The sequence below is a fragment of the Bombus pascuorum genome, chromosome 14 (genome assembly GCF_905332965.1).
Source record: "Bombus pascuorum chromosome 14, iyBomPasc1.1, whole genome shotgun sequence".
NCBI lineage: Eukaryota > Metazoa > Arthropoda > Insecta > Hymenoptera > Apidae > Bombus > Bombus pascuorum.
The window spans coordinates 3,201,374-3,222,776 of NC_083501.1; the positions used below are offsets into that span (position 1 = coordinate 3,201,374).

General features: G+C 36.9%; 1 protein-coding gene across 6 annotated transcripts in view; it reads right to left on the reverse strand.

Moving 5' to 3' along the window:
• The window catches only part of LOC132914200 (pleckstrin homology domain-containing family G member 3), an 89,553-nt gene that overhangs the window by 34,411 nt on the left and 33,739 nt on the right, over positions 1–21,403 (reverse strand). The window contains exon 1 of one of the 6 annotated variants that reach the window (XM_060973088.1): positions 20,183–20,200. The exons of the other annotated variants lie outside the window; for them this stretch is intronic. The gene's annotated coding sequence lies outside the window, so the exon portion shown is untranslated. Of the gene's footprint in view, positions 1–20,182; positions 20,201–21,403 lie in introns of those variants that run through there. 6 annotated transcript variants of the gene reach the window in all.

Below are 21,403 nucleotides of genomic sequence, written 5' to 3' on the forward strand. Positions count from 1 at the left end.
AAATTTTCATTTCTTCGGCTACGCCCATGAAGATAACCGCATGGAAACTCGCAGCAGCTGAACCATCTTTCTATCATCGTGTTTCTTCTTCCATCAAACTGCTCGATCACTGACTCGTCGCAAGCATACGGTGTGGAAGGCAATCGGGTCGAATCGATGTTAGATAATCGCAGTTTTCCGATTCAGAGGCTTCAAAGTGGCAACCAAACCGGCAAAAGGAGGTCGCAGAAAATATATTTCGTCGCAATTATTAATTCTTACATCGATCGTAATTAATCGCAAACGCTGAACACACAGCCATCAGAAAGACGAAAAAATGCACAATGTGTTCGAACTTCTAAGGTTGCAACAAGATACACAAGTGAAGTTTATTTTTCAACATATCGGTATTTACGTAGAGATTGAATTTTCTTAATTAAAAAAGTAGCGTTATTTGAGAGGATTACTCGTCGATGAGAAGCAATTGGGAAGATTGTCGAGGTAAATCAGAAGGAATTGCACGAAAGTAAGATACTGTGTGAGAAACTGAGTGTTTTTGCAGTAATCGGTAATTGACAGCTACGCGAGTAGATTTGTACAGATTGATTGGGACAGTTGTTGAACTAGTAGCTAGTAGGTTAGCTGCTAGAACGGAAACTTGCTAGCGGCGAAAGAACTCGCGCGGTTGGAAAGCATCGTTGCAAAGTAAATCCGCTTTTCAGTGTGTTTGTGCTGCGATGGTTTTTGTAGAGAATAGGATTTTTATACTTTTTAACTTTCGAATGGATCCTCGAATAATCAAACCTCTATAAAGCTTCAAACATTAAAATCTTCAGAACTTGAAATTTTTATACCTTTATACATTCGGTTCTTTAATCCTTGAAATCTTGAAATGTACAAATTGGCAAATCTGCAAGTCTTCGAATATTCAAACCTTTACAAACCTTCAAACCTTGAAAACTTTATACATTCGGTTCTTTAAACCTTGAAATCTTGAAATGTACAAATTCCTAAACCTCCAAATCTTGGAATGCTCAAACATTTATAAACCTTCGAACCTTAAAATCTTCGAAGCTACAAACCTTGAAGTTTTCAAATGTACAAATTTTTAAACCTTCAAACCTTGAAGTCCTTTGCAAACCTCCAGATTTTCGAATGTTCAGATCTTCGTAAACCTTCAAACCTTCAAAACTTTCTACATTCAATCCTTCAAGACTTGAAACCTTGAAATGTACAAATTGTCAAACCTCCAAGTCATCGAACCTTCAAACCTTCAAACCTTCCATACCATAAATCTTCAAATATCTAATAATTCCCAAATTCCTAACGTTCCTCTCAACCTCTCAAACCCGCAGCATCTGTAAATTTTATAATTTCCACGCGTAACGGACCACTGTCATGCCTCTCTCAATTCCAACCCGCCATCCACGTACAACAAACAAGCTAATACATAGTTCTACCGCTACAAAATTTCTATGTAACACAAACTTCGATAATAACGCTAGAATCTTTATCTTTCTAACCTGTTAGCCGAACCTGTCGAGGTTCGCACGAGCGTCTCCGGTGTACGGTACGCGGTGTAACGTGTCTACGTAGCGGTCACGTGCCGGGCCGGGTATCCTCTCCCAGAAAGCGGGCTATGCCTCGTGCCGCGGCACAGATCGACGCGGAAAAATGCGCGTGGAATAATGCGTGCAGCAGGACGGCGCCAGTACGCGTTACCCCTCGCTCCTCTTCCTCCTTGAACGACGCCGCGCGTCTCGCACAGACGACTGTGAACGAAGAAGTGGGGACTAAGGCTCCAAAGGAAGGGTTAAGAGAGAGGCATGTATCATGAAAGAGCAATAGAGTTGCGGACGAAAGTATTCCAACACTTGTGATTTTTCTTCATCTTATAGTTTCAATGTTACTTTATCATCAATAATAACGGATCGGTTTAATGCATTTTTATGCAAATTTCATTTTTTTTTTTTTTTTTTTTTTTCATCCATATAATTGATTCCGCTGTCCTCGTCGGCTCTACGATGACCCGGAACTGATGTCGCATTTCGATGAATATTATTAAAATATTGATAGTTCTTAAATACGGCAACCGACGATAGTTAGGTATAACGCGGAAATTAGGTTCTGGAAAAATGTATTATACAAAATCGTATTATACGAAACGAGGAACTGACGCGAAAATAGTATTGGGTTGGCAACTAAGTGATTGCGGATTTTGTCAATATCACCAGTGACAAAATCCACAATCACTTTTTTCGGCGGATTTCTACAATTTCTCCAATTCTCGAACCGCTCGTGGTAGAAAAATCGTGGCAGGCGAAAAATCGTGGTAGGCGAAATCGTATTATTGTACGAAAGTTTTCCCAATTGTCGAACCATAAGAACACCGGTTTTATTGTTCAATGTGATTTTTCTACCTTTTACGTACACCACAATTCCTATGAAGAAAATGGCTAAACAAAAGAAAATAAAAATGTCTAAAGAGATACAAACGCGAAGAAGAAGCAACGAGAATAGCAGGATCGCAAGAGAAGAATCTCGGTAGAAAATTATTTTATGTTACTATAGCAAGCATTATGCTTTGAATATTTTACGTATCTTTTCGTATTACGCGGATTCTGCGCAAGCTTGCAGTTTCGAATTTCTTACTCGTAAGCAGACCGCGGATTTTTCTGCAGATTCATATTTCCAAGAATACGTGAAATTAAAAGGGCAGAAACCTCGGCAGAAAATTGTTTTACGTAGCAAATATTACATATATTTCTGCTTGCTTGCTTGATGTTAGTACAACTGGAAAAATGTAAATGTTGGAGCATTTTAAAATTTACAATTTTGTGAAATCTCCGATTTCCGTCATTTCGACGATATTACGAGGCTGACTTTAACAGAACGTATGCCACTATCCGCGAAATCGGTACAACCTTCCACTTGTAGCTTCACAAAACAGCCGAAGACAACAGTCAGTGCCGTCGTGAAACTAAGATCGAACAGCTAATTAACAATTTTGCCTCTTGATGCGAAACTTACGAAATTATAAATATACCATTTTTTACAATAAAAATAGAAACATCGTATAGACGTTCTACTCGATAAAAGGAAACTTGAAATTGTTCGAGTTGTGCCATTATCAGTTCCAAGTTACGTAGAAAGCACTGTGCACATTTTCTAAACTTTTTCATATTATGCACGTACTGTACGATTTTTCGCTTTCAAGTTTCTCGTAAATCCATAGAAACGTGCGATCTGATGATGGAATACCTTGTTAGGTCTAGAGATTTATCTTGGAAAAAATACCTGATGTAAGTTGATATATAGCTATACTAAATCATTTTATATATTTTCTCTGAATGTAAAGGCGAATAAAAAAGAAAAAAAATTCAAAATTGATACACTACGAATTCTAGTAATTTTTGTACTAGCAATTTTCTACCATATTGTTAACAATCTGTTTCGTGCCATATATTACATTCTTTGCTCTTATTAAATGTAAATCCATTTTGTTAAATTACTGTGTCCTTTTTTTACACTCCTTATTTTATGAACTTTCTCTTGCCCACCACTGTATGTTATTATGCACTAAATTATCTTGTAATTTATATCACATATATTATATATATATATGGCATGATTGTTATTATTATTATTACTATAATTCGTATCTGGTGTTCAGAACGATACGAGTGAATTCTCGTCGATTCGTTCGACAGCTACCGTACGGAGAGGATTCGATGAAAACAGCTCGTCGGCGTTTTTTCGAGGCCGACAACACCGCGGAGAATGATCAGAACGAGCAATCCCATGCGGAGGCGCCGCCACTCCGAGAAAAACGATCTGGCGAGCAGACATCCGAGACAACTTGCTTTCTTTTTCCTGCCCTTCCCTCTCCCGCCTTTCCAACAACCGCTGTCGTCCACCCTGTTTCACTCCGTCTCTCCACTTTTCATTTTTCACTCTTTTTCTTCTTGATCCGTTTGTCGCCTTTTTTGCTACTTCCCCCCATTTTTCTCCGTTTTTCCCAGTTAACCCTTCCCGATTCTCATTTGCATTCTATTCTTCGGCTTTTTCATTCTCGTTAAGTAGCTTCTTCTATTTAGTCCTTGCGTCTTTCTATTTTCTCGATCTTCTGTGATAGGTATAATGGCGTGTAAACAAAAATTTGAAATTGATACGCTATGAATTTTAGTAATCGCTGTGCTAAGAATTTTTTTATAATATCCGTATAGTATATTAGAAATTTAGGTTAAATCTTACTTTACGGGACGAAAAATTGTCCATCTTTTTATTCGCCATCTTATCGTCCTTGGATCGTAGAATCTGTAAATTTAAATTTTAAGGCGCGCAATTTACCGGTACGGAGGTTACCACTGTGTGAAACTGAGCATTTTTCAGATATTTTACACGGTACTTTACGCCTGATTGCCTTTTATCCATCATCCGATTGATCCGCACGAATAAGCATTGAACTGAGCTTTGCCGGAAATTAGTTTGACTGGCGTAATCGGAGGATAAAGAATAATTCAAATCGAATCCGGTATTCACGATTCAAAATGCCGCCACAAAATGGCCGCCATCCACGGGGATTTCTTTACAGCGGCTCTGCCCATTGGCCGAATCATGGATAAAAACCAATATGGCGTCAAAGCAAGGTCTAACCTAAAATCTAACCTGGAACCTAACCTAAAGTAACCTAAAAATGTACCTCAGCTTTATATAAACATGTAACTTTCGAACCAGTGTATTCCGCGTTTTAAAACTTACATTTTCAGACTCTTTACGTCGAAACCTACGAGGTTGCGAATAAAAAAGTGAATAACTTTGGTCCCCTGAAGCAAAGTTCAGCACAAAGGAGAATGGTAAAAATGGCCAACTTCTGTGTCATTCATAGATTCCAAGGAATTATAAAATACAATTTTCTACCGGAAAGTTCCAAAAGAAAACAATCGAAATATAAAGCCAATAGAGCGAAAAATTGGCAATCGTTAACTTCGACTGATCATAACTTTTTAACAAACGGATGGAATTCGAAAATTCAAACGCTGTTTTATACATAAAAGTTGATACTTTTATCGTTATTTTGCGATTGCTATGCCAATTGTATTATGCCCAATAAAGCAAACTATAAATATTAAGTCTAAAAAAAGGTGTTACATGATGTTCCTTTCTTTATTGGACACTCTGATACCAATTTATGTATTTTTCCATTTAATTAGAAATTAATAGATGGAATTTGATTGTGACTTTTTATGAAATTATTTGGTATTTATTACGCTTCACGGTCGATCGGTGCTATTTTCACGTGACAACGACCAAAGTATCGAAAGTGAGGAGAGGTTTAATGATTATTAGGCTTACGCAAAGGGAGGCAAATTTCTCGTTAGGAAATTACATCACGGTTTGGTGAGTCGTGTAACGATTGTCTCAATTTCTCGCTATCTTTCCATCCACTGAACTTGACTTTGATTAGGGAAGGCTATTCTTGGAACAATTTTCGTAAATATCTTTGGCTACGAAGGAAGTCCCACGAATTTATCTTATCTTCATTGAACCCAATTTAATTCTTGCCGGACCGTCGCGTCGTCTTGGTGCCATCCTTCAGATGGTTTCGAAATTTAATGGCTCCTCTTTTAAAAAAAATAACCTAATCACCGTCCAACTTCAGCTTTAGGAGAAATATCAACGTTTAAAGCTTCTTTCTTTTAATAATTTTCTAAATTTTAATCGCCACAGATAAGCTGATACTTTTTACCATTTCGGAATTTCGGAAAAATCTCAAAGTATATTAAACAACGTTGCAACAGAAATGAGAATTATTTCTTTTTCTTTTTTGAAGAAATTAATAACGAAACTTCACCTATTAATCGTGTACATGTATGTGTATTCTTTTCAGTATGTGTACACTTCCAAATTTGAGAATCACTATTTGGGATCTGTTACATCTTGCTATTGCATAAATCCAGGAGAAAGTCAAGCAAGTAAAAGTAGGGAAAATCGATGAAATTATCTAGTCAAGACAAGCATCGATGGATTGATTGGGCACCAAAAATTTCAAAAACCGTAGTTAACCATTTCAGCCTACGAATTGCTCGTAAAAATAACATTCACGACCACACCTGGAAGATACGTATTATATAATATCAAGTTACCTAAATAATTATGTTACCATGGAAACGCTATTAATATGTAACAATTTCTGCAATGGCACCTATAACACTACTAATAACCATATACATATCACATCTTAATAATCTACTATGTATCTCTAATCTAATTCACCAATAACATGATCTCAATTTATCTGACAAAAATGTCCACTTATAAAGACAGTGGTACCAATCAGGGAAAAATCCACGGCCAAAATCCCTAAAATCTCTCTATTAAGAAAAAAAAGAAAAAAAAAAATCTGTTCATGCAAAGGTCAGCAAGGAATTTGCTTTGGATAGAAAATTCGCAGAAAATCATCTAGCGAATCGCGCGGAATGATCAGGGGCTGGGCCCAGGCGATCACGGGAGCGTTTTACCATTAAATGGAACCAATCGGCCGGGCGACATTTGTCAAGGGAAAGGGCGCGTCACTTTCTCCGCTGTCGGGAGTAATTCAACCACGAACACGAGGAGCCAGCGACGAGACGGCCCCCTCTTGCTCCCAAAAAAAGGGGAGGAACATCGGCAGTGGCTGGTCACGAAAATAACTCAGATCGATTTTTCAGCGGAGGCTCAGCCGGTTTCCAAAAAAGGACACAAAGGTGCTCTCGTGCGCGCACGCGTCGTTAACCTACAAATTTAAAAGCCGGTCAACTCTTTCCACCTGAATACTCGTCCAGCAAGTGGATCGTCCTGCCCGCAGGTGCACCCGGATCGAAAAGACTTTGACGTTCTTTTAAATGAAATCTGTGTACAGGACGCCTGGAGAATATCACCGGTTTCGAATTTCGCGCCAATTTTGAAAGGGCCGATTAGAACCGCGTCGTTTCGTTGTTTATGGACGATACAACTTTTAGGGGAAAAACGCGTTTCTCTGGGGTAGGTGGACGTTTTCTGGACTTTGAATTTTGCGCCAATCTTGAAGGAAATGTATCATTAGAATCGACTACGTTAACTCGCTGATTATGAAAACGTGCTTTTTAAACGAGATCTCTGTACAAGATGCGCGGAGAATCTTATCGCTTTTGAATTTCGCGCCAATTTTGGAAGGGCCGATTAGAACCAGACGCGTCGATTCGTTGTTTATGGACGATACGATTTTTAGGGGAAAAACGTGTTTCTCTCGAGTAGATGGACGTTTTCTGGACTTTGAATTTCGCGCCAATCTTGAAGGGAATAATTAGAACTAATTTCCTTGGTTTGTTAATTATGCGCAAGATCTAGGAAAAAGACCTGTTCTTCGGATTCAATTAGAATTCTTCAAACTTCAAATTTCGCGCCAATTTTGTAGGCGGTGATCGAATTTGAAGATCTCGGTTCGTTGATCACGAACAAGATTTAGAATAACAAATTTGTTTAAGGTCGAATGTCCGACATCGAGCAGGAGGAGATCACTTTCATCGCTACCTCCCTCGCAAGGAATTAGAAGAAGGAAATAAAAAAGGAGAGAAAGAAAGAAGTGAGAGTGTCTCCGGAAGGACGTGAACCTTCACGTAACGAGGCGATCGAGTTACTCAGAGTCGGAAGCTGTGCTTCGGCCAATTTTATCGGCGATCGATTTTCTATTTCCCACGGCTCTGCACGTCGAGCCAGTCTTTTCTATTCCAAAAATAGAAAATCTCTCGCTCCAATCAAATTAAATCCGATCCGAAAGAATTTATAGAAATCAACGACTCTAACTTTCTAACGTGTTAAAATATTTTTAAAAGGTTGACATATTAGATGAATATGTTATAGCATAATAATAATCGTACACATTATATCGCATATATATATATACAAAAATATATACAGGAAAAGTATTGGATTAAAATGATGAGAAAATAATTTGTCACATGTTTTGGTATAAGTCGATTAGGAATACGATAAATAAGACGAAAATAAGTTAAGAATAAAATTAAATATGGTACAATAAAGTAACGATAATATCGTACATCGTCATAAAAATGTAGATATTTTTTAATGTACTGAAAAACATATAAAAATTAAACGCGACACAGTGTAATAATAAAAATATATATATTATGTTATAACAATTCTTAGAAAGCAGCTGGCAGGAAGGGCAATAGCTCGAAAGGGAAACGAGGGGATTTATTAGGGGCACGTTCCGAGTATTTATTAAATATTCCTGCTACGAGCCGGCTGGCTGGTAAGTAATAAAAATTACATTCGAACGAACGCGACGTTTCTAATTGTCGTATTTATTGAACGTCCCGTCGAAGGCGCTGAAAGGGCCATTCAACAGAGTTCAGCCAGACTATTCGCGATTTCCTCACACCGAACACGATATCGCGCCAGACCCCTCCGTTACCCCATAAACACTAAAAATATCCGTGCTATTACCTTCTTGAAACAGCAGCGCCTGTTTTATCATATTCTTTCGGAAAAAATCGGAGAAACAGAGGGTCGAAACAAGTTGTTGGTAAATTGGCGGGAAATTTGAAATTCTTACCAATTTCGTCAAATAATGTACATACGTGAATATTATCGTAGTGTATTATATTCTTTTGTTGTATCGGGGCTTGTGCATATTTTTATAGTCTTTTCGATAATGTACATTTATGGAAATGTATTTGTTCACAGATAGTTAAAATATAAAATCAATTTAAAAGGAAAAGAGAGAAAAGATTAGATCCAACATGTTGGAAAATCTTCAACTGTAAAAAGATATTTAGAAAAATCCTTAAAATACTCAAATGGTACAATATCTTACATTAGAGGAGAATTATTTTGTAGAAAAATCACTGCAAACTTTGAAACAGGAAATCATGGAATACTAAACACGTGAAATGTTAAAAATACGAGATCCTAACCTCTAAAAAGAGATGCTTGTAATTGGCAATTTGACTAAAAAACATTTTTAAGCAATTTTTAAGAAATCTGGCCAATTTGTAAATAACATAAAAGATATAACTTAGAAAACACGAAGCTGGCACCCCGCTAGGGGTAGCCACCCACATACTATATTTATTTTATTTTATTTTTTTTTTTTATTTACCAATGAGATATAACACTTTACCAAATGTTCTTCAGGACAAATTGCAAAAACCAAAATAAAATAAAAAAAAAATTTGTAAATAGGAAATCACGGGATACTAAACACGTGAAATGTTAAATACGAGATCCTAACCTCTAAAAAAAGATGCTTGTAATTGGGAGTTTGTCTAAAAAACATTTTTAAGCAATTTTTAAGAGTCTGGCAAATTTTTAAATAGAAAATCACGGGATACTAAACACGTGAAATGTTAAATACGAGATCCTAACCTCAAACGAGAAATATGTATAATTTAGAATTTGTTATTTAACTGATTTTTTAGCAATTCGTCTTATTATCATTTAACTTTCAATCAGCAGGGAAGAAAAAGTGTAAAAATAGAATATAAATTATATAATAGTTTACGTAGCTGTAGCATGTGTGAATTTACTCGTAGAAGGTGAGCTTTTTTCGCGGATAGAATCAAACTATCGTTAAAGATCCCGTGACCACCGGAAGAGCGACGATTAGGACTGCTAATACCCGAGAGATAAATGTGGCAAGCCGCTAATTAAGAACGTCGATAGATCACGCTTCGGCTAATGTCGAATTTTGCATATCGCCGCTCTGTGGGAAAGATCGATCGCTATGCACACGATCGGCTTTGTTAATTAAAAGAAGCAACCGATCGCTGAAACACTTTCTTCGGTGATTTTATTTCAACGAAAATTACGTAATGCAGCGGCATTTACATCGTTAGCTTCACGGTTGAAGTCGAGGAGGTTAATTGTTTGAAGTATTGTTAATTACTATTGTAATACAGTATGTTCGAATTTTAATGAATATTCAAGCAGTCATTTTGTAGTAGTAACGTGTACACTTTGCTAAATATTCGATTCTCCGTGTTCGAATTTTGGCGCACTCGAGAAACTTTAAGCGTTCGTATCTTGGAAGATATTCAAAATTTTGAGTTTATAAACGTTGGCAAATGTTCGACTAATACGTTTCCCAAATACTTAGATTGTAACGTTTTGGATACGAAAATATTAGGTTGGTTGGAAAAGTTTCTTTCGTTTCATAAGGTGATAATAGATGAACAACAATTTCTGTTTTATATTATTTTATTGAATTAGGTATGATCCATTTCGTTATATTTCTATTATTATGTTGGTACATAATTCAATAAACTAATATAAAAGAAAAAACATTGTGCGTCTATTATTTCCTTATAAAACGAAAGAAACTTTTCGGACAACCTAATATATAAATACTTCGATATATTGCACAGTTCGAGTAGATACGAAACATGTAACAATTCGATATATATTACTGAGTTGACAACTAAGTGATTGCGAATTTTGTCATTAGGTGGTAACTAGATGCCAACCCAATATTTACTGTAACGAGACTTCAAGTCTAGTACAATCTTTATTTACGTAAGTATGCATTTTAAACATTGGTGATTAAGATATCGACAAATTGTAACAGTTTAAGTTCGAGGATATCGGGGCAATAACTTTGGAAAGTGAAACATTCCAACGTCTAGACATTCCGATTACAATATATTCATTTTCAAGATATTGCAATGTTAACTTTGAACACTTGCAAATTTCAACGTTCCTGTCGTTGCAAGCATGGAAATATTCTAAGCTAAAATAGTCGGAATATTTGAGACTTGCAAATGTTTACGTCGTAACATTGCAAACGCGAAAGAATCCCAAGCCCAACGTTACACAACTTTCCAACAGCCGATAACCCAAACGTGTAACTCTGAAACTTCGTCAAACATCGAAACAACGACGTTGAAACTGCGAAGAATGTTTCTAACTCGTAACAAACCTCGAAATATCCTACTCTATCAGCAAAAAAAAGAAAAAGAAGAAAACACCGACATATTCCATCTAAAACAACGATTCAAACTGAAATATAAAATTATTGCGTCGATCGTATACACCGATGATAATGATCATTGTTTCTCCAAAGTGGTTTCTAAACAACGACGATAAATCGTGACGACAATGGCTGCGAATAAAGTTGGCTCTGAGAGCCCGACGATTATCCTTCGTTATCGTAGCTAGTTATCCCGTTGAACTAGAAGAAAAAGCCAGGGATGGGCGAACGTTGCAATTCAATTGTTCGAGGCTGAGGCAACTCGCTAATTGCAAAACAAACGCGGCGATTCCGCGTAAATGCGCGCGTGTGCTTTCTAATTACGTGCACCACAGCCCGTCGTTCCACCGCATTAATCCGTCGAGTATCACCGATGCAACTGCGGTTATGAACTTAATCCTCGTATTTAACGTGAATGAACACACAACATGGCGCCTAATCCCTTTTACCTTTTTCGTTTTCAGCAAAGATATTAGGTTGGCAACTAAATGATTGCGGATTTTCTCATTAAGTGGTAATGACAATATCCGCGATCACTTAGTTGCCAAGTCAATAGCTACAGTTGCGCGCCATGTTACTAAAAATATCTATATACCACGGAATTATCTTTAGAAATTATCTTAGAATTATCTTAGAAACATTATTACAGATTCTCAAGCATCGCATAAAAAGTGCGTAAAAGCGTTCGAGTACTTCCCTGAACCATTGCACACGGAATATTCCAAACGACGAACCGTTTTCGTTTTTCAAGCAATCATATCGTATTATACGATATCTCGAGCGCGATGCAGATTTCACGAAGACACACGCGAATAATAACCAGCCCGATATCCTCGTCTCGTTTCTATTATTAACGATCGACCTTAATTTCACGTGCGGTTCGAAAACATTTGCCTCGGCAGTCACCGTAGGGCCACAGTTTCCAAGTAGTCACTGGTCGCCATCGCGTTAATCGTTCTCCCAGTCTTACGTACGTGCCTAAGAACAATGACGGCCAATTGACGTAATTAGAACGGCGGGTTTATAGTACGAATCAAACGCAGCTGTTCGCTCGTGCATATTACTGCACGCATAACACAATTCGCCGCGTTTCGTCCTCAAAATTCTCATAAAAAGTGGCTGGCCCTTTCTATAGCGAACAATCTCACAGCCTTGTCCGTCACTTTTCATCTCTTCCTCAATTTTTCCAGTCCTTGAACATGTTGGATGTTGTTGGAAGCTGTTAGAAGCTGTTGGAAGCTGATGGAAGCTGTTGGAAGCTGTTAGAAGCTGTTGGAAGCTGATGGAAGCTGTTGGAAGCTGTTAGAAGCTGTTGGAAGCTATTCGAGGCTGTTGGAAGTTGTTGGAAGCTGTTGGAAGATGTTAGAAGCTGTTGGAGGCTGTAAGAAGCTGTTGGAGGCTGTTGGAAGCTGCTAGAGGATGTTAGAAGCTGTTAGAGGCTGTTGAAAGCTGTTGGATGCTGTTGGAAGCTGTTGGAGGCTGTTGGAAGCTGCTGGAGGCTATTGGTGACTGTTGGAAGGTATTGGATATTCATTGGCTAAACGAGCATCGAGTGTATATTGACTAAACTAGCATCGAATTGCTTCGTCTAATCTCCACTGAGAAATTCCAACCGCGACGAACATGGTAAATTACCATATTATACGGCAGGCCATGATTTAATGATTCGATTCGTCCGATCTGGCAATCCGAAGGTTGCAGACAGTGTTTGTACACAATGGAGCAGATTCTGTTATTAGTAGGCGGCGTCTTTTTTTATCAGTAGATTACACAATCGCAGGTTTGTGAATATGATTTAACCCTTTGCACTCCAGTATCATTCGATATGATCATATCAGTTATAACGAAAGTTCCGGATCGATCGCTAGATCGCCAGATGCTAATACTAGAAATATCACACCATTCAAAGTGACTGGTTCTACAATTTTATAAATGTGTCAACCCTCGTTTAGGGCTCACGGTCCCAGATGGATTAATAATACCAAAAATTTACTACATAACATGCAATTGCTTCTATAAGAAAGTAATAAATCAATAAATATAAAAATATTCTATTATTACGTATTTTTTAAAGACCAGTCATTTTCACTGGTTTTTGGTAGAAATAGCTTCGAGTTAACTATCAGTAGTTCTAATGTTAACTGATATGTGGATGCAATAATAAATTTGCAAAGACATACATATACATCTTTGCAGAGACAGTGAATGACTCGAGTCTTCTGGTTGCTATTTAGAATTTATTTCAGTACTTTTCTTTTCTTTTCTTCTTCTTTTTCGACGAGACGTAGGTACACTGAACTGTGTTCTTTTGTAACGTAGAAACCGATCGGTGTAACGAAGGTCGTGGTGTTTGTGGCCTCGAAGGAGGTACCAGTGGCTTTTCGTCGGCTTCCACAGAGATATTAGCTAAGCGAACGGCTACGTACATATATGGAGGTGAAACAGCCGGTTCACAAAGGACATTCCATTCCATCTTACGCTGGCTGCATTAGCTTTGAACCACCGTGGCTACCTACCTCTTCGATGCCACAGTCGGAAGGTTGAAATAGCCTGTGCCCTCGGCTTTGATATTCAGAGCTGCCATACGGAAGGTGAAATTTCACGGAAGCGAAAGAGAAATTTTATTTTGAAACATTTTTATTGGGGATTCGTTATTTTTATTAGAAATCGTTTTAAAGGAAGCGTAATTGTTCGAATTGGGGAAATTCTGAAGGTGCAAGTATCGCAAATCGATGGAATATCGAGAAATATGGCAATATCGTTGCTTCTAAATTTTGATGAAATTCTCTATGCGGATGGATAGAAAATTTGAATAACGTTCGATACGCATTTTTTGGTTTCTCTGAAATTTTGTAGCTGGCTACAATATTCAGCAACATAGCAAACACTATTCCTGAATTCTCGTAGGAAACCGTATCAAAACTGTTGGTTTTCGATTTTGATGAAATCTAGACGAATAAATATCGATCGAGTTCCATGTTATTTTTAAACTTTAATGGGAGGATAAAACTCTGATCAAATAAGAATATAAAAATAAATAAAATCAAATTGAATAGTGCGTATTTCTATGCTATTATAAACGATCGTGTACCATTTTTGCTCCACGAATGTAAAAAGAAAAACAAAAAAATATTTCCACGTGTCCATTGTCCACACTTAACATATTTTCTCATGATTGATAAAATCAGAAAAATTCCAAATAAAATTAAATCGAACAGTACGTATGTCTATGCTATTATAAACGATCGTGTACCATTTTTGCTCCACAAATGTAAAAAGAAAAACAAAAAAATATTTCCACGTGTCCATTGTCCACACTTAACATATTTTCTCATGATTGATAAAATCAGAAAAATTCCAAATAAAATTAAATCGAACAGTACGTATGTCTATGCTATTATAAACGATCGTGTACCATTTATGCTCCACGAATGTAAAAAAAAGAACAGAAAAATACTTTCACGTGTCCACTGCCGCCCACGCTTAACATATATTCTCATCGCTGTACCTTTCGCGTAACGTTGTACAAACTAGAAATTTCTCTGGGAAACTCGATGAAGTGAGACAAATTCCTACGGATCGCCGTCGAAAATTCTGAATAGCCTGTCCGTGACAGGGCACACGCTATTTTATATCCAATTGCAGCGCGTCCATTGCGAAACTACGTTCTGTTTACGACGCTTTCCGACTGCTGTAATATATGCGCGCGTGAAAGTGGTCGTCGTAGAGTCCAAGTCCGACATCGACGCGGTGTCACGAAGGGAAAAAAGTCAGACGCGTTTAATAATGACCTAATACTAGGTCGGCATTAAATTTGAACGAGAGATCCGTCGAACGACATCGAACACCGTGTACGGCCATTCGATACGCCAGCTAGTTGGCAATGGCGAGGATTCTTGCGTTCGAATAGTAACACAGTAACTAAATACGCGCGATCTATGCGTAGAAAAATTGGAAGAGAAGTAAAACTAGCTAAGTGAACTAGCTAAGCGATCAGAAAACATCGGTTTTGTTGAAATCGAATTAATTTTGATCGTGCATTAGATTCGTTAAGGTGGGTTAGCTGTAGGATAATTAAGCTAATTCTAATAAAATTAGGCAAATTATGAAAATTCGATTCTAACGAAACTAACGTTTGTATCGAAATTGGACAGATTTTAATTTTTATGTAAAAAAAATTAATAGGAAGTATTAATACAGAAGATTTTAATACTAATTTTAATACCAAAGTTACATGGATTTTAATCTTGGTATAATATTAATTAAATTAAATTTTGAGTTCAATTTTGGGATGGTTAAGCTAATTTTAATAAAGGGATACAGTTGCAAAGGCTAGCTAATTCTAGCGAAACTAATTTTTCTACTAAACTAAAGCTGATTTTAATTTTCATACAGTCGCATTGAAGTAGATTAATTTCAGGGCAGTCAAACTGATAAAAATTACGTAAATTAGCCAGGTAATTTAATAGAGCTGATTTTCTTTTATCGAAGACGAATTAATTTCATTGATAATTTGATTATTAGAAACTTTTAATGGAGAAGCTTAATTTTTCCACCGACTGAAAATCAATTTTCCTAAGAGAATCGACCAAACCGATTTATTTCGAGCAAATAAAAAGTTGGAAGTTTCTTCAAGTTGTAACAGAAAAAGAGAAACGTTTTCTCGAAACGAGCAAAGGCTAAGGGAAAACTGGTCGTCCGTACGTGTTACTCACCGAACTCGGACTCGTGAACTTACGAAATATTGTTTACCAAGATTATTAGAATAACGTGAAAGTAGAAGTATGTTGCCGATACTTGTTTCGAATTACCACCGATTTATATTCTTCGTTTGCTGCATCCTCCACCATTTGTCTTTTCCATTTAACACTAGAACCACCCAACCACCACACCAGACAAATTGACTGGCTTTGCAATTGTATTTTGAAATTCCTACTTCATGTTGTATATTTTTTTCAAAAGAATAATATAATGAATTTCATTTTGTTTTTTATGTATTCAAACTGAAAATAATTTTGTATCAAGGCTACTTATGCCAACATTGGTCAAAATAACTTGTCAAATACTTGTCAAAGTGTAAAAGGGTCCTACAATCTGTTTATCGAACTCCAATTAACCAGTTTCCTCGTTTCGTACAACTTCCCACACGTTTTCATAATTTTTACCGCGTATCATTCGATACGATGTTATCAGGAAAGTTCCGGAGCGATCGCTAAATCGCTAGATACTAATACTAGAAATATCACACCATTCAAAGTGACTGGTTCTACAATTTTATAAATGTGTCAACCCTCGTTTAGGGCTCACGGTCCCAGATGGATTAATAATACCTAAAATCTACTACATAACATGGAATTGCTTCTGTGAGAAGGTAATAAATTAATAAATATAAAAATATTCTATTATTACGTATTTCTTAAAGACCAGTCATTTTCACTGATTTTTGGTAGAAATAGCTTCGTGTTAACTATCGGTAGTTCTAGTGTTAACATTTGTGAATAATGTGCAATACTTTTATCGTAATATTGGCTTGGCGGGTTTTGTCAATACCGCAATCACTTAGTTGCCAAGCCAGTATATCAATTTTGTAAAATAATTAATTCCACGTTTCTAAATAATTCTATCGATAACGCGTAAATAAAATTTGCAAAAATAAATCACAGAGTGGCACAAAATTAAAGCTGCGTCCGTAGATCGTTGCAAGTTACCATGAAAAATGGGAAATATTAGTTTCACGCCAAGCTTTTCCAACGGAGACTGCAATCGGAGCTAACAACGCTTCGGAGGATATTTATTTTTGTCATCTTCAGACAGAACTTTTGACTTTTACTATACGGGATGTTTAAAAAGCATAGTGTAGAACAAGACTTTAACACGTTGCCTTCCGCGTACGTATGTAGCCAGTGTACACCCCATGCTGAACTTTCCTCTTAGTCAGGATTATTTTCGTTACTAAATCTGGCTTGAAATGTTTCGTGAAATCTTACGTCGATGCCCAAGTATCAACGCTGTTCGTTTCGTAGTGATTTTTAGCTGTTGTATATTTCCCTTGTCGTTAACTTAAATTGTTACATTCTCCGTTAACACGAAGCCTCAGTCCTCGAATTAGCCCCTCGATCTTCAGTTTTTCATTTTTCATCCCCTATCGATGGATGTTATTTACGAAATCAATATTTTTATCGAAAATAAGAATATTTTTGGGAAACTTAGTTATAACAAAAAATATTATCAGTCTAATTTATTTTCTCTCCCATATCATGGAATATATCGTGCATGGAACTTTATGTTCAATAATAAATAATATATCGAATTTCAAGGATAGACGAGCCAATCAAAATTTAAATGGGACATTACGAAAATGTATCGGGCAATTAACATACGTACGTTGACTCGCTATTTGAACTTGTAGATGTTGTATTTCAATGAAAGAGAAAATCAAATGCCTTGCTGTTTACTTGTTGTTGATGTTAGTCACACGATGTTCAGTTTCAAACTCCCTCGTCAATGCATTTCAAAAGGTAACAATTATCAAATATTAATAGGATTTTCAGTGGAAGAGGATTGGAAATTGAATAACTTTTAATTTCGAATTTTCACAATTATAGAATAGTATCTTTAGTATCCTCATATAGTATCTTTTTCCTGTTTGAAGATTCTGTAAGACGCGCTAAGGAGTGGGGTAGTAGTGGGGGAACTTGGGCTTCGAAGAGGGGGAAACGGATGAGCGTTGCCTCGAGGAGCCGAAATATTCGGAGCAGACTATAATTGCGACGACCTCTACGTAAAATATTCGCGCTACATTCTTGGCGATCTTCGTTGCGAACGAAATATAAAAAGAATTTCATAGAAAGCCTAAAGTTTATCGAACCCGACAGTCGTAAAAGTTAACATTCACTGTTGGAAAGAGTAAAAGCTATTCGTCTTTAGAATGACGATTTTTCATCGAAAGTCGGCTGCGATCGATATCGACGCCGAGTGTATCGCGGAACGGATTGTATTAATTTGCAAACAATCGCGCGAATTTTCACCGCGTCAAAACCACTTTCTCCCTTTCTGCCGTCGCTATTCTCTAAGGCCGCTCGACTTTTTCATTTTTCCAACGAATTCGTTCCACCAAATTCACCATTAAAGTTTTTCAGCCTTTTTTGTGAAAGTGCCATCGCGTTTGATGTCAGCCACTTTCATCTTATTAATTGAATGTCGACACTTTTAAATCGAATCTTCCATTTCACGTTTCTTCTATGTTGTTTCAACCACTTGCTGTTGCTGCGAACGACGAAACCTTCGAAATCTAACGTAACACTGACTTTTAATGGAGGAACGTTCACGTCTTGAGAAACCCTGCTACGCTATACTTATAAAGCAAAAATCGAAATCCAAACCGACTACTCTACTCGTAAATCAAACGCATGATTTTCCCTATTTTCCAATCCTAGTGAATTTTGTATCATATTGGACAGTGAAATCCCGTTACATCGAGTGGCGAAATTTTACTATATTAGATAGCGAATTCTGCTGTATTAAATAATTTAGTCTACGTTATCAATCACATCGCACTCGTTGAATTTCTACTATGATAAATATCTTCCACCTCCTCGAGCATATAAATTGAAATCCAACATATATCTAAGTACTAGGTTGGCAACTAAGTGATTGCGGATTTTGTCAGTACTACCTAATGACAAAATCTGCAATCACTTAGTTGCCAATCCAATATCTTGGATTTTAATTTATATGCTCGTGGAGGTGGAAGATATTAAAACTAGGAAGATATAGAACTAAGTGATTTATATGCTCGTGGAGGTGGAAGATATTAGAACTAGAAAGATATAGAATTAGGAAGATATAGAACTAGGAACATATAAAACTAGGAAGATATATAACTAGGAAGATATAGAACTAAGTGATTTATATGCTCGTGGAGGTGGAAGATATTAGAACTAGAAAAATACAGAACTAGGAAGATATAGAACTAAGTGATTTATATACTCGTGGAGGTGGAAGATATTAGAACTAGGAAGATATAGAACCAGGAAGATATAGAACTAAGTGATTTATACGCTCATGGAGGTGAAAGATATTAGAATTAGAAAGATATAGAATTAGGAAGATATAGAACTAGGAATATATAGAACTAGGAAGATATAGAACTAGGAAGATATAGAACTAGGAAGATATAGAACTAGGAATATATAGAACTAGGAAGATATAGAACTAGGAAGATATAGAACTAAGTGATTTATACACTCGTGGAGGTGGAAGATATTAGAACTAGAAAGATATAGAATTAGGAAGATATAGAACTAGGAAGATATAGAACTAGGAAGATATAGAACTAGGAAGATATAGAACTAGGAAAATATAGAACTAAGTGATTTATATGTTCGTGGAGGTAGAAGATATTAGCTAGGAAGATATAGAACTAAGTGATTACAGATTTTATCACTTTATCAATATATCTAAAATCTACGCAAACACAAAGAGTATCTTCCACTGTTAGAATATCGTGCCAGCTATACGCTACGTTGGACCAACAAAGAGCCACAGAATCCCGTAGCCATCTCCCAACATTTCATAATTTTAATAACAAAATACCCAATATCCTGCGCAACGACGAACGAAAAACAATTAATACCAGGAAAATTGCTTACCGAGGATCGGATCGCGCGCTTAACAATGAACGGGATATTAAAATCGTATGCACGCAGCTAATTTCTCATTCCACCGGCTCATTATGTCCGGCAACGCGGGACCGCTATGAATGAAACATTAGGCCCGATGTTTATCATCATCGGCTTCAGTTAAACCCCGCTAACTATGAATATTCATCGAGGACGCGATCATGATAATAATAATAACGTGGTAGTGAAATAAGGATCGTAAACAAGGGGGAAATAAGTCCTGGCGATCGACGATACCTTGGCGGATCGCCCACGATCCTTCAACCGATCTTTGCTCCATTCATCCGCGAATTATTATGCTTGGCAACTAAGTGATTGCGGATTTGTCAATACCACGTAATGAGAAAATCCGCAATCACTTAGTTGCCAAACCAATACATCGATCCAAGCGATTAACACGATTCCGTCTTGCGTTTTTTCAACAAACCGACCTATTGGCTAACTTGCACAATGCCTGGAAGTTAATGTGGAAGTTTGTTCCTGAAAATTTGTCGTTCGGCGAGGACACACTTACCGAATCGATTCTCTGCGTCATCATCGCGATACCATCTTCTTTTATGTTAGGTCTTCTACGTTGGATGTTAACAGCGTTGCACAGGATTCTGACGAAGTCGTCGAGGAAATGGACTTTTAAAAATCGAACTGCCCTTTCCGACTAATTTTTCTAATCTTAATATACGCATTAGGTTGTTGTATAACGATCCTTGTTTCCAAACGAGGTCTCGTCGCGGTTATTTCGAGAACATGATTTCATCGTCGATAATTATGCTGATAATATTCTTGAGAAATAGTATTTTGCATTTCCTCTTTTTTTTTCGTGAATATGAAAATTCGCTTAAACCGTCGCTTAAATAAGGAGAAGTACCAAGATTCGCGAGTACGTACACATCAAAATGATTCTTATTCTGTAAAGGAAGATCTTCATTTTCATATGAAACTGTATTTTGTAGTCTTGTACGTTCCAAAAATTATATTCATCTTAGAGAATTCTCTGTACTTAGATTTTATCAATGTTCCTATCAAGTTTCTATGAAACTACAAATCTTTTAATTTATATCGCGTTGAACCGATTTTCCAATTACAAATCACAGACTCTATCGCTAAACAGAATCTTCGTATCTTCATCAGTTTCTATCGGAATTCACAATGTTTCGAATCGTGCCCATTAACGAAATCTCCAACTTTGCGTGCGCTCTTACTCCGATCAAACCGAATAAACGACAAAGCTAAAGAAACACACAGCCACGATTTCCTATTCTAATTAGTAATTAGACGAATACTCCGTGTTATTAGCATCCACGTTGACTTTCAATATTTTAAAACCGTCTGTACGAAACAAAACAAAGCGAACCGTAATGTCTGTAAATTATATCTGATGGAACGTGGATATTTGCGACTGCAATAAGAACACGAAAAGCAGACAGGATTTTCTATGGCTAAATAAAGTGCTCGTACGGTTCAACCTTCGTATTGATCGATATGATCGGTGTTGGCGATGCTTTAAATCATCTTGATCGATTAAAGTGCCCAGACTTTCCACTTTCGATCCACTTTTATTATATAACCAAACCGAACGACGATAAAAATAAAAATACGAAGAAAGAAAAAAGGAAACACCCACGATTTCTTATTTTCTATCGACCATCGATTCTCTTCGTCTTCCACTCGCGTACGAGCTCGCAACGAACAACGTCCGACTGGAAGAGCGCGCAGGGCAAAGGAGACGACGCGTCGA